Source organism: Lissotriton vulgaris, chromosome 9, assembly GCF_964263255.1.
Source record: "Lissotriton vulgaris chromosome 9, aLisVul1.2, whole genome shotgun sequence".
NCBI lineage: Eukaryota > Metazoa > Chordata > Amphibia > Caudata > Salamandridae > Lissotriton > Lissotriton vulgaris.
Genome location: NC_141697.1, coordinates 554,520,876 through 554,535,826, shown reverse-complemented (window position 1 = coordinate 554,535,826; position 14,951 = coordinate 554,520,876).

The following is a 14,951-nucleotide window of genomic DNA, read 5'->3' as shown; positions in this document are numbered from 1 at the left end:
ACATTGACGCCACCCCACTGACGAGGTTTCAGTTTCAGAGGGTGCTAACAATGGCAATCGCAGCGGCGGGCTTGGACCCGTGCGATTTTGGGACCCATTCCTTTAGGATAGGGGCTGCTACAGAGGCTACAGCCAGGGGTCAGAGTGTTGAAGAGGTGAAACGACTGGGACGATGGTCCTCGAATTGTTTTAAAAGGTATGTGCGGTTGCACATGTTGTGAAGTCAAGTTCATGCACTCACGCTTCTTGTCTTCTGTTTGGTTTACAGTTTCGCGAGCATGCTATGCGGGGCGGAATGTGCAGTCGACCCGGCACCAGGGGACCAGCGGTCAGAGATCACCGGCTGAGGAGAGAGTGGTGTGGGTCGTGGGCCACTCATACATGAGGCGGGCCGGGGACGTATTCAAAGCAGGTGACGTGACTCACGCAGCTGGGGAATACGGGTACAGAGTGACCTTCCACGGAAGGGGCGGGCTCTGTATTGACCAGTTTCAATCTTTTGTCGAGGAACTTTTAGGGCGGCAGAGGTCACCGCCATCTGTAATCATAGTACACCTAGGGGGCAATGACTTGGTGACACTCGGTCGGCGAGTACTACTCGAGCGAGTTTCATCTACTGTTAGCTGGCTGGCGAGAAGGATCCCGGGGTGCACGATAGCATGGTCCCACATGATTCCCAGGAAGGTGTGGCGGGGGGGCCTCTCGGTGTCAGCACTTAACCATTCAGTGAAAAAGGTCAACAACAAACTTGGTAGGTTGTTTCGCTCGGCGCAGTTGCACAGTATTCCGCATGGATGTATTCGGGGGGATCACATGTATCTCGATGATGGGGTCCATTTGTCCCGGGAGGGGAATGTCTTACTCATAGGAGACTTCATAGCATGGCTTAGGGGTTTGTAAAAGCATGACCTTTAGGAGGAGTTTGTGGGGGGGCCGGATAGCCGGTCAACTATCCGGCCTGTGGCGGGAAGGTCATGATCGGTGAGCAGTAATTTCAAGGTCCCTAGAGGGGGGCGCCACCCACTATGGATGGGAGCGCCCGGGGGGAGGTGGCCATTGGCCCCTCCCACGGGGAGGCGGCACCCACTAAGTATGGGTCGCCTAGGGGAAGACGGCCATAGGCCCCTTCCAGGGGAGGAGGCGGCTAGATGCCCCTCCTACGAATTTCCCGGGACCCGGATATCCGCGACGGCGGATGTGATAGACAGTGTGGGGTGGGAGGGGGAGTCCACGCTGCCTTCTTACAGACACCTTACACGGGTCCTCGGGCGACCTTTAAGATGGTGTCGAGTTAAAATGGGGGGCCCCCGCAAGACAAGGGAAATTGGAGTTGGCACAGAGGGTACAGTCCTCTGCGCGGCCGCCCTCACACCGTGAGGGGGAGAGTTTTGGTAGTAGGGATCTGACACCGGTTGCGACCTTGCCGTTGGCCCGTAATGCTAGGATGTACAATTTTAATTTAGAAAGTATGCATTTGCAGGATGTTAGACTCGGCTAGGAAAACCTTTGTACTAGAGATTTGTTAAGGTTAGCCAATGAACATGTCTTCATCAAAATGTAATAAATGAAAATTGTACATGATATGAAACTGTTATTTTACTGTTTTAATTTAGTTTCATATTTTAATAAATACGGCCGGGAGGGTAACTCCCTCCCGCCTTCCAAAAGTTCAGAACTGCGTCCGTCTTCCCATCCTTGGGGATTGTGTTGGGAGGGGGTGACAGGCATCCCGGCCATATGGAAAGGGGCGACCACTCGGTCCCCCCGAACGTATGGTTGTGGGCCCGGATCCTCCCGGGAAACCATTTTGGGCGGGGGCGTGTCACGGCTGGTATGCCCGAAGCGGCGTAGCCGGGGCGCGCCTTTTTCCCGCCCAAGAGGGGTTGTCCTAGACACCTACACCGATGGCCACGCCCAGTAGGCGTACCAGCGGAGGGTTCACGCCCTCCCGAAGAGGAATAAAGAGAGCAGGAATCCGAAGAAGCATCCTCTTGTTCCTGTGCTTGGAAGCTGCACCCACTCGTTGCACGTGAGCCCTCGACGGAACAAGGAGCAATTTTGACCCACCCACCAGCCCCTTATGGCAATGTTAGTACTGTAATAAAGTGATTTGCTTTGATAACATCTTCTTCCCTTTGTTTAGCGGTTTATAACGGTCTAGTTTAGTGATGAGATGAATGTCTGAAGGTACTGTTTCTGGTAGTATAGACAAATATTGCAAATAAACAGTATAATTTTCTCCCTTAGTAGGTAATCAAATGTCGTATTTAATTTTTGGTCGGGCGGTAAGGTCATGATCGGTGAGCAGTAATTTCAAGGTCCCTAGAGGGGGGCGCCACCCACTATGGATGGGAGCGCCCGGGGGGAGGCGGCCATTGGCCCCTCCCACGGGGAGGCGGCACCCACTAAGTATGGGTCGCCTAGAGGAAGACGGCCATAGGCCCCTTCCAGGGGAGGAGGCGGCTAGATGCCCCTCCTACGAATTTCCCGGGGCCCGGATATCCACGACGGCGGATGTGATAGACAGTGTGGGGTGGGAGGGGGAGTCCACGCTGCCTTCTTACAGACACCTCACACGGGTCCTCGAACGACCTTTAAGATGGCGTCGAGTTAAAATGGGGGGCCCCCGCAAGACAAGGGAAATTGGAGTTGGCACAGAGGGTACAGTCCTCTGCGCGGCCGCCCTCACACCGTGAGGGGGAGAGTTTTGGTAGTAGGGATCTGACACCGGTTGCGACCTTGCCGTTGGCCCGTAATGCTAGGATGTACAATTTTAATTTAGAAAGTATGCATTTGCAGGATGTTAGACTCGGCTAGGAAAACCTTTGTACTAGAGATTTGTTAAGGTTAGCCAATGAACATGTCTTCATCAAAATGTAATAAATGAAAATTGTACATGATATGAAACTGTTATTTTAATGTTTTAATTTTGTTTCATATTTTAATAAATACGGCCGGGAGGGTAACTCCCTCCCGCCTTCCAAAAGTTCAGAACTGCGTCCGTCTTCCCATCCTTGGGGATTGTGTTGGGAGGGGGTGACAGGCATCCCGGCCATAAGGATTATTCACATTTGGATGCACTAATATACGAAAAACCTGATGACTGCACTTAGTTGTGTTATTTATCCCCTATCCTGATATAAATCAGCACCCGCACTTTAGGTATTTCCTTGTAATGAAGCTATTTTGCACATAAAGCTCAGTATACATGCATATTCTATTATGATGTGTTGAGTGATTTTGAAATATGTTGTTTTTAATTTGCATGGATCTAAAAATATGTTTTTGATTTGATTGTGTTATATTTTAAAGAATTAAGGATTAACTATTCTTTCTGATTAGAATGCTTTTATGGTTGTATATTTTGCACCGAATAAAGCTGATTTGACTTGACTTGACTGGACAAAACCCAGGACTGTCCAAGAACTGTTTACCCCTATAGTTACCTTACCACTATTATAATTCCATTCCCTTCACAATTGCTGTAAGATCTCTGCAACAAGTGTTTTTAACCATTTACGATATTTTAAAAAGCAGCCCCTTTGTGACCAATTAAGTAATATAAAACAGATTTACAGTTAGATATGTTCTCTGTTGCCAACTTCTTTGCAGCAGATTTTTTTAAAATGAGTGTGTAAGTTAGCTGTTTGCCTCCGTTTTTCAAACTCTGTCCCTCGTGACTCAACCTCCTTTCCTCTGCCACACCTTGACCCCCACTTTTTGGGTTCCCAGCATAACTTTTTTCCAATTCCAGCACGGCAGTCTACCAGCCTCGGCCCGTGCAGGTAAGAGTTGTGGGGCCAAATGGGGGGATTTCGACAGTCGACCACGAGGGAAAATTAAATAAACAATGAATTTTCCCTCATCGTTGTCTGTTGAAATCCTCCTCACCAGGCCCCATCACTCTTACCTGTACGGGATGTGACTGCTGTCTACTAAGAAATGAACTGATGAGTATGACTCTTTTCCTTCGCCATAAAACTTTGGATCTGAAAAGTAACTCTCATGGTCAGGGACATTGAGCTCTTGATGACCCAAAAGACTAAGGAAGGATCAATTTAGAGTAAGTCTGACCTGGTGTGGGCCTTCTTTTCTGAGATAGTTTGGAAAATCCAAGACACAGAGACAGTCTAATTATCCTGACAGAAAACAAAAAAGACCACCAACTGGACTTTGGAAAAAGTTGGGAATAAGAAGCTTGAGAAAAATTCAAAAAAACATACTATCTTATCTCTTTAGGTCCAGGACAATGTGCTGAGGCTACATGATGATATTGCAACCCAGGCTGTCAAGATTTCATCTCTTTTCTTCTTTTTTTTTTTTTTTTTATCCTCATTTGCCGTCTTGCCGCCCATATCTTTGTTCCTTTCCCACCTCTGGGCTGTTATTGTCTCTTAGGCTGGTCTAGAGTAATGGGGCGTAGACAACACATATTTTTGAGTCTGGTCACCTCTCGAGTCTCCTTCTTAACCACCTGACCCAAGATGTGTATCCTCCACCATCCACCATCTCTATTCCTCGTTATCGAATCCAGATACCAGCGAGACAGGCACGGGCTTAATCATTGGACTTTTAACATAAATATAACTTTAACCAAAATTTAGCAGGAAGGGTATCCAAAAACCTCTATTTCTTTTAGAGCAATCTAGCATGTCTAACTTTGCTATATACCTCATGGCTAATATCCAGTCCAATAAGGTAGGACTGAGTGGTGAGACCCACAGTTTACATATCTCTCGACGTGCTAATAACATGGCATAAAAAATAAGTCTAACATTGTTACCCAAAACTCTATTTTGCAGATCATGTCTCCCAGAAATAATTAATTCAGGGCTTACCTCAATGGGTTGGTTCAATGATTTGGAAAGGGAGTTACTCACGTCAATCCAGAATTGTTTGATATTCGGGCATGATACGAACATGTGTAAATCATCAACATTTGGGGCTTTACATTTTGGACATTCCACCAATCCTCCATCCTTAAATTTAGATAGCCTGTACGGGGACCAGTATGCCCTGTGGATAGTAAATAAAACATTTCGCCTTAGGTTGGCAGGTTTAACAATTCTATATAGCATGCTCATAGTTACTTGCCATTGGTCTTCTGTAGCGATCCTTGGCAAGCTATTCTTCCACAGGGTCTCTGGTAGATCAAATATTCCATCCTCCATTTCCAATATTCGCCAGTACCAGCAAGCAACTTCCTTCTTAAAAACCATTAGCTCCAGTTTTAATTCAAAATCATTTTCCCGTCCAATCCCTAATCCTGCATGGTTTGCCCAGCTTTGAATCTGTAAGTATTTGTATTTTGAAAAAACTGGGCCCCAGTTTTGTTGACATGAACTCCAGGGAATTAGTTTTCCATCTTGAAATAGATCTCTCCATCTTTGTAGGGCTGGCTCCTTTATCAAATTTAAAGCTAACGCATCTCTTGTCCAGGTCGGAGCTCCCGGCGATTCCCATATCGGAGCCATATAACTGAGATAAGGGATCTTAGTTATATTGCTTCTGAACATAGAAGAAAGGGAATTGCACAGTTTTGGCTTAAGGTAAGAGAAGGGTGATGTATACAAGAAACTCTTAATACCAAAGCTTCAGTTGAACGCAGTTTCTGCCGAGGAGTGTAATTGAGGAGTCTGGCTTGAGTGAATGCAAGGCATTGTTTGTGAAAGTCCTTGTGACAAATGGAGAGAGACCAGTGTAAGTCCTCATGATATGACAAGATGGGGCCTCCTGGTGGCAAACCAAGCAATACCCTAGCCACAAGATGTTGAATTCTTTGTAGATGCTGAAGTAATTTCTTCGGAAATCCCATGTTTACAGGATTGCAATAATTAAAATGGGAAATCATGATTGCACGTCCTATCACACAACAAGTCCACAGGAATCAGTAATAATACTTTGCATATGTTATGCAAAAAATAAAAACATAAAAAGGTAACAGTGTAATTTGCTTAGTAAATAAGAGTGTGACATCCAAAATGACTTACAAATTCTTTGCTCACTCTTTTGGTGAGTAGGCAGTGTCCAATTCTGGCAGCCACCATGAGGGTGACCCCATCATGGAGTCCCCTCCAAAGACAAACGCTTTGTCATGTTGCCATTAAGCTTAAAGGAGGACCATTTCATTCATGTTGCTTCCACCATATACAGGAACTAAACTTCTGGGCTGAAATAATGGAATTGTTTGCAAATGAGATGACAACAATCTGAGTGTTATCTGCAAATAGCACTAGGGGAAAAGAAACACTGCTATGGAGTAATCAGCTACTAGTGTCAAGTTAATGTTAAAAATGTTTAAAACCCTCACTCACTGAGAGGAGTGAAAGGCAGAAGCCAAGAGCGTTACTCTGGCCTTTTTGGCAATGTCTTTTTATGAAACTTCTAGCAACAGATTCCTCACAATTTGAATTTTCCCCAGGCATCAGACTGGATCCTGAAACTTTTCAGCAGTACCTTGGTGCGCCGCCAGGTGGAACCGTGCGACTCTCCACTGATGCTGTTCTGAAAATTATGTTTATGGCCCATATTGGCACCACCCTGTGCACTGACGTCAATTCTGTTCTTTCCATGTCACCAGACATGGATTCAGAGCTCCCTTCATGTCGCAGAGACATTTTCTCAAAACGGTTTCCAGTGTGCAAGGGCTGTCACCCTCAAAGACAACAGGTTTCAAGACTTGTAGGGACTGTCGCAAACATATGTCTGTGACAGATCCCCACCATGTATGGTTGTGGTGTCTTGGGTTGGGCCACGACTCCAAGGACAGCAGCAACTGCGCGTCAATGAACACAAAGGCCATCAGGAGTTGTGAGGCGACGCAATATGTTGCCAAGCACAAAAAGACTCCTCAACAGAACTGCTCAAAATCACAGTCTGTGTCCAAAGTTTGGTCTTGGTCCCATTCACACTACTGGAGTATCGAGGCTGCTCAAGAGATTGATCTTCCTCGCAGTTGAAATCATCCGGTAAGTTTAAGAAGTAACACAAGAAATCGAAGCAGGATTCTGCTCCCTCGTGCCACTCACATTGGCCTGAGCTTCTCAATCTCACTCCCAAAGTCAGCCAACTTGGGAGACAATCTCCCATTCGGTTCTGGCAAACCCCAAGTTTTCTGGGCTGTCATTCACGCCACAACAGATTGAAGAGCTCCAATCTGCCATGCTCTAGCTGTTTGGACCCTTGCAGACTCCCTCTGGAGTGCATTTAGTTCCCAATGAGTCAAGAGGCTTTACACCTGGAGTACCACTGATGGGTTTGCCCTGACCCCTGTTGATTGCTCCGAGCCCATTTTGCTATTGGGTCCACTTTCAACTTTGCTTCCTGCATCACTACATACTCCGGCCCTAGGCTCTTTGACGCCAATGCCGGCTCCATTGATGCTGGAAGAAGAGGTCTAGATTGTTCTCTCTGACACCGAGGCAATGCCAGTCCAACCATGATCAAAGTTGTGTCTGATTCCTCCAGAGGCGCCTCTTCCTCTACTTGATTTGCTACCTTTACAAGGAAAACAACACATTTTACATTCCCTTTTGGACTACAGGTCCCACGAGACACTGCTGCCAGAAGGGGAGGTGCTGCACCGACGTCCGCGCTTAAAAGCGCGCAATGCCACCCGCGTCGCAGGTTCTTCACCGCTTCTGTCGCTCTAATTGAACCAGGGGACTACAGGTCCCATGAGACACTGCTGTCAGAGGGGGAAGTGCACATACGCCCGCGCTTAAAAGCACGCAACACCACCCGCGATGCAGGTTCTTCACCGCTTCTACCTTTCTAATTGAACCAGGGGACTACAGGTCCCACGAGACACTGCTGCCAGAGGGGGGGGTGCTGCACAGACACCCGCACTTAAAAGCGCGCAACGCCAACCGGGACGCGGGACATGGGACGCGGTGCCCGGGCCAAGCCTGGGCCAAGGGCAGGTCTGTTTGAGCCCGTTGGAGACCGCAGGAGGCCAGGCCGGGCCACCGCTCTAATGCCCACAATACCATAAGGTCAGCCTCATTGTTTAACTGTTTTGTCTATTTGTGCCGTGGGGTTCAATATCTTGTGCTAATCTATAGTCCAGTACCCAGCTTAAGATGAAAGCACGTGAAGGGAAGGGGAAGAAAGCTGTGATGGGTGGGAGTATTGCCGGGACACTCGATCAGTTTATAACCAGAGCTACGTCAGTGCTAGTTCATGAAATTGCCCTGACGAGCGTCGCCTTTCATTGGACCCCATGTATGCCAAACCATCATCTTTGAGGGGGCCTAATGTCAGCGCGCTCACCCGAGCAGCACTTACCTGCAGATATCGACCTTAGTGATCTGGGAGAAAGTAATGGACAGTTGCCAAAGAACTCAGCGAATACATCTATAGTGCAGGAGTCCCGATTTACTGACCCGTCCATGGACCTAATTACAACGGACACTGATAGAGGCACAGCCACTCGTGCCTTAACAAGATCCGTGCCCAAACCTTTATTTCAAGCTGTGGACAATCCATCAGGACCAGGTCCTAAGAGGAAGAGAGGAGGGGGCTCACAGAGGGGAAAAAATCCAAAGATGCCTAAAATTAACAGGATTGGCAAGCACAGCAGTACCTCAGCCAATTATTCCCTATGGACTCTGCTGGATGCTTTTTGACCCAAGTAGAAGAGGGATTTTGGGCCAAAGTAGGGGCCCTTATTACATCATCTATGTTACCATTTCTCTATAGGTTGTCATCAATTGAGGACAGACTGGTAAAACTTGAACAGTTGACTGTATCTAATTTTGATTCTATAAAACATAGTTTGGGGGGGAAGCCTTAGGCCAAATGATGTGGCAATGAATGGAACCCAAGATTCTGCAATCTCCAATCCTTCATTGTCCACTTCAACTATAACTAATATAGCGGCTGTTCCGTCCCGTGGGAATGACGAAGCTGGCACGACCACCTATATCGGTCCAGTGGCACATGGAGGAACAGGTCGTCCCTCGGGTGCAAGAGTAGAGCAGCAAACCATGCGAAGGGGACCTGCCCAAAAAACACTGGGAAGAGACAAGGAAATACCTAATGCTTGTGAAACTAAACATACCCTGCCACGTATCGATTTAACCCCTGATTCTTCACCATATGTTGTCTTACTGGCTGGGGTGCCTCAATTGGAAAAAGGTAGTGTAGAAACTTACACTGAATTACAAAATAAATCCATACACTGGCTAAACAATAATAGACCCCTCCCACCCCAGTTGCATAGTAAAATCCTATTTGTATGCAGAGTAAGTTGAGTGGGACAGAGAGTGAAAGTTATAGCGGGTGATTGCATTGTGATTAATTTCAGAGATAGGCGGGTGGTTCAATAAATTTGTGATTGGTGTCAGCAAAGGGTGACAGCTAGGATCCAGACTCTCGACCTAAGCTATTTTTATCCTCCTCCATTTCTAACAGAGAGATTTGGAAACCTAGGTAAGAAATGGGAAGGGAGAACCCAGTTAGGTAGTGTCTATAACAGGGGAGGGAATGACGACATATTTTTTGCACCTAGTGTCCCTCTCAGCAACAGATTTAGTGTACTAGATCAGGTGGATTGACTGATCCCAACTGACCTTCACCCACCTATTATGGTTAAACAGCTAGATAAATGTACCCTGGGTGTGGGAGTAGAGGCAGTAAACCAACAGGTATTGATAAGAAATGAGTTGGCGAATGAGGAGATTAGTAAAACCACTAAAGATAGTGTCATGAGGTTTTATTTAGCTCACCTGTTGGAGAGACAGGGAAATTTTCTGCTGTACCTCAGATTGATAATCTAATAATTAGTGAGATGGTATTAACCCACCAAACAATTAGGAAGCGTAGATAATAATCTTGAGGCCTTAGAGGTTGTACTTAGTAGAGAAACGGAGGTAAGCCTGCCTTTAGTATCACAAGAGAGGGAGCATCTTCTAGTGACTGAGGGCCAGATGTAGGTCACCAAATACCGGTCGGTAACGGCCGAAGTCGGCCGTTACTGACCGGTATTTGGTGATTGAGATGTAGGGGGCCTACATTTTACAGAATCAGTAAATTTACCGATTCGGTAAATTTACCGATTCTGTAAAATACCGATTCGGTAAATTTACCGAATCGGTAAATCTATATGAAAGTGGCACTGCAAACAGTGCCACAGGCCCCTAAGAATTCGGTATTTACCATGTAATACTATTGCATGGTAAATACCGAATTCCTGTGTACATGGACATCTGTGCATGTACACCTGTGCCATGTGGCACACAGACATACCCTAAGGGCATGTATGTGTGTGTCACATGGCACACAAGCCTGAATCAGGGGTGCAACAGGGTGTCAAAGTGACACCCTGTCCCCCTTGTCAATTCGGTAATTTTACCGAATCTGTATTTACTGATTCGGTAATTGCCATAGATTCCTATGGGCCTCATGGCCCATAGGAATCAATGGCAATTACCAAATCGGTAAATACCGATTCGCTAATTAACGAATTCTACAGATTCGGTAAATTAATTGGTAAAAATACCTACATAGCATTTACCGATTTGTAAATACTGAATCGGTAAAATTCGGTATTTATGAATCGGTAAATGCCATTTACCTACATCTGGCCCTGGGTTTATAATGGAAGAAAGACCACATAGTTCCAGGATTTTGACGAGGAACATAGCTGGTCTAATGGCTAGAATGGACCTCCCTGATTGGGGAGATTATGTAGATTCTCACGAGATATGCCTATTCCAAGAAACTTGGGCATTAAGACCACTTAATAGAGTAGGCTTCGCTGCATACTGTGAAGTGGCAGTGAAGGGTCCAAGGGGTAGACCCTCGGGGGGATTGTGTATCTGAGTTGGTGCCCATCTGGGTTGTATGGTCAAGAGGGTAGAAGCCCATTCCCCCGATATTCTATGTATCCTCCTTACCCATAGAAATCTTCCAAAGTTGGCCATCATCAATGTCTACTCTCACCCAGTAAAGCATGGGCAGACGTCACCGACGTTAGGTTGTCTGGCTGTTTTACTTTCTACGTTGTCCAGGAAAGCCTATGTTTTAATTGGTGGAGATTTTAATTGCCATTTTGAACCTCTCAATGGCTTACCATCATCCATCACAAGCGATGAGGACTCAACCTGGTCTATCCCAGCGTGCAATGCCTACCCTATAAGGGGGTGGACTCCACTAGTATTGCAATTAACCTCTCTTACCCTCGCCTATTCGTTGAGGGTATGCAATGCTCAGTATGCTGATGATAATCCTGGGCATTTTACTTTTGATAGAAAGGCCAGGCAACAATAATTGATTTTATTCTGATAAATGTGGAAATTTGGCATAAGGTTTTGAATTTTCTTGTCCACTCTCGTAAAGAAAGCGACCATAATCCGTTGGTCGTGACTTTAGATAGCCATTTAGCGGAAGCAGGGCAAGGCTTGGATAATCCACCACCTCACAATTTAATCATGGTTGAAGGAGAAAGAAGAATCCGCTGTGGTGCAATAGTACAATCCCCAGAAGTAATGTCCACAATGTTTAACTGTATTATTCCTCTCTTAGAAAAGGCAAGTCTCGTCCCTGGAAATAGTGCCAACCCAGAAACATGAAATGATCTAGGTAAAACCCACCAGGATTTGTTGCAACCCTGGCAGATTTTACGTATAGTAGTAAGCCCAAAAGGGTAACCGACATGGGGTAAAAAGCCCCTGGTACAACAGGACATATAGGGATGCAAAGAGTGCCCTGTTGTTAAGCCTTAAGGGGGGGAACAGTAATCAAATAAGGGAAGCAAGGGTGTTTTTAAAACAAATTATTTTAGTCGCCAAATCGGAATGGGAAATTGAAAGATGGCAGGCCATTAAGAATGCCTTGGATGATAAAGATATAAGAGGCTTCTGGAATCTAGTTAAAACTCAGGGCAGGTCTGCCATCGAGCCAAATATTTGTGAGGAAGTCTGGTCTGCCCATTTTAAAGCTTTGTATTCAAGCCTACACAATGGATCTAGTGAGATAAGGACATCCGTTAGCAATAGCATTCAAACCTTTGACTCCCCCAGAGACATACCTCCTTGTACTTTGGCCAAGGTACTTGCGGCCCTGGCCAAAGTACTACCAAATAAAGCTCCTGGGCTGGACAGGATCCCCTGCCGGGGACCTATATAGAAATGAACAGGTAGTGTGGGCTCCATACCTGCAGACTCTTTTTAATGCTATCCTTTAAGGCATGCCACCCCCCCCCCCCACCCCCCCCCCCCAACCTGGGCAGGGGCCTAAATTATTCCTATTCACAAAAAAGGTTCCCCCCTAGAACAAGCTAATTATAGGCCAATTAGCCTTATTGACGTAACGCAGAAGATCTTCCCCCAAGTGTTGTTAGGAAGACTTCAGAAATGGATGGAAGACCTTAATATTTGAACCCCTCTACAAGCAGGCTTTAGACCGAAAACATCGACCATAGATCAGTTGTTTAGAATTCAACTGATCTATTGGAAACACATAGAATTGGACAATGGTAGTCTGTACCTTACATTTGTGGAACCTAAATCTGCATTTGACATGGTAGACCGTGATCAGCTGTGAGGTCTATTGTTTGACATGGGAGCCCCACCCTACCTTTGCCAGCAGTTCAAACGCCTCCACGAGGGAACCTTTGCCAGAGTAAGATTCAACAAGAATGGGGAATTAACAGCTCCCTTCCCCGTTGGAAAGGGTGTGAGACAGGGTTGCGTGCTCGTGCCAACACTTTTCTCGCTCTTTCTAAATGGGCTAATTAAAGATCTTCTTGCTGTTAAGGATATTGACTCCCCAAAACTAGCCAAACGCAAATTTCCTGCCTTAATGTTTGCGGACGACACCCTGCTCCTCTCTAAATCTCCTATGGGGATGCAGCGTGTCTTAGAGGAATTTACCCTGTTTTGCAAGAGGAGGAATTTGGAAGTAAATATAAACAAAACGAAATATATGGTCTTTCATGCTGACTCCACAAATTGTCCTCACCCGAAAATGGATGATAGACCTTTAGAAAGAGTTCCTATTTTTGATTACCTGGGTCTTACCCTAAATGATAAAATGGGCTAGGGACCAAAAATTAATAAAGCCAATTTGAAACTAACCCAGGCTATTGGGGGGATTTTAAAAGTCCATAGGAGCTGTGCCCTAAAGGTTATAAGCCCACCTGTAGAAATCTATAAGGTCTAAGCAAGGGGGGCTTCTATGTAAGGGGCTGAACTCTGGGGACATTGTCCAGTCAATGTCCTAACTGTAACAGAAAACAATTTTATAAGACAACTTTTGTGCCTGCCCAAAAGCACTCCCTTAATACCTTAAGGATGGACTTGGGTATTATTCCCATTGGGGACTTGATTGCCTCTCCTCCACTCCTTTACTGGCGACGGTTGCGAAGCACGCCAGAGTTAGGATACTATAGGGAGCAACTAAAGGCTGCCATGTCTTCTTTGGGGACGGGGAACATCCTGTGGTTGTCTTTCATTAGGAATTCATTTTGTGCATTGGGGAGGGATGACCTATGGTCGGTACCGGAGGAGTCATGCCCAGCTATTTCCAAAAAATCTTTAGCAACTGCCTTGAAAGAATATAAACTGACACGTATTTTTCAGACAGTTAATTCGTCTAGCCTAACTTATGGGTTCCTGGACGCAAAACACCACTATATAATGGAGCTGGTGTTAGATTCTATTCAACCACCAGCAGTAAAGAAATTGTTCCTGCAATTCAGGTACGAGACGCTCCCGCTTCATACGTTGACAAACAAGTGGGCGGGCGTCACCAAACATCTTTGTCCGGGGTGCCTAGTAGAGGAAGAAACTGAAATTCATGTGTTATTCTTCTGCTTGGCATACAAAAGAGCCAGGTCGAAATGGGTCATTAAACTCTGTAGAAACTTGGGGTTAAGAAACCATAGAGAATTCTACAGGGTTTTAAAATCAGACACTCACCCGGTCTTTGTTGTTGTAATCTCTAAATTTCTATTTGCTATGTGGTGTAAACAAAGGTATTTGTTGAAAGACTGATGTGAGCACTAATAACACTCGCTCTTATATGATGATCACTGTGATCCTAAATTTTTTTTAAATATAGGCTGTGAATTTCTTTTACCATTTTTAGTTTAAATTATATTTTTATGATCTTTTAAAATTGATTATATTTGTTAATAGTGATGAAAATGAACGATAACATTTGTACTCGCCTGCTTCCATACTGGTGAACACTGCCCCCAGGGGGTCTTGATCTTCTTGATTCTCTCTACGTTAGCACCAGTCTACTACTTAGTGGTTCTCATGATATTGTATTTCCTTCCCTTCTTATTTTTTAATTAATATATTAACATATGAATTGTACAGGGCTGCTATTATGTAAGTGTATTTATGGCTGTAACAGCCGAAATAAAGTTTTTATGAATGAATGAAAAAATTCCCTTTTGGTACAAACTTGGACAATGACTATGACCCAGGGGATGAGTTTGCTCAACCCTACCAGGATGATAATTGGTACCAGGACATACAGGAGGCTAGTGGTCTCAAATCCTCTACTGAAACGGATCACGTCTCACCCCCAGGACCTGCCAGAGCAAAATCTGCTTTCTACACCATGGTGATGCAACTCCCCACCATGGAGATAAGGACAAACATCTTGATGGAAGTCCTCCATCCGAGACAAACATCCTCTGAGCTCCTCCTCCCAGTTAAAGAGGCTCTGATGGATACCTTATTGGGGGCATTAGCCTAACCTTGCTCCAGGACCCCAGCTTTTGACAATTTGCCAGGTGCCATCGCCCTGCTCCAGGTGATCTTGCTTTTCTTTCACAGCATCCTTAAGCCTGTTGGTGCTCCTGCGAGTCAATCAAATCTTAACACCTTTCCTACTACTCCCCCTGACAGGGAATCAAATCGGGTATAATCATTTGGAAAACATGTGTTTTAATCCGCTAGACTGGCTCTCATATCTATCGCCCCCAGCTGCTTGTT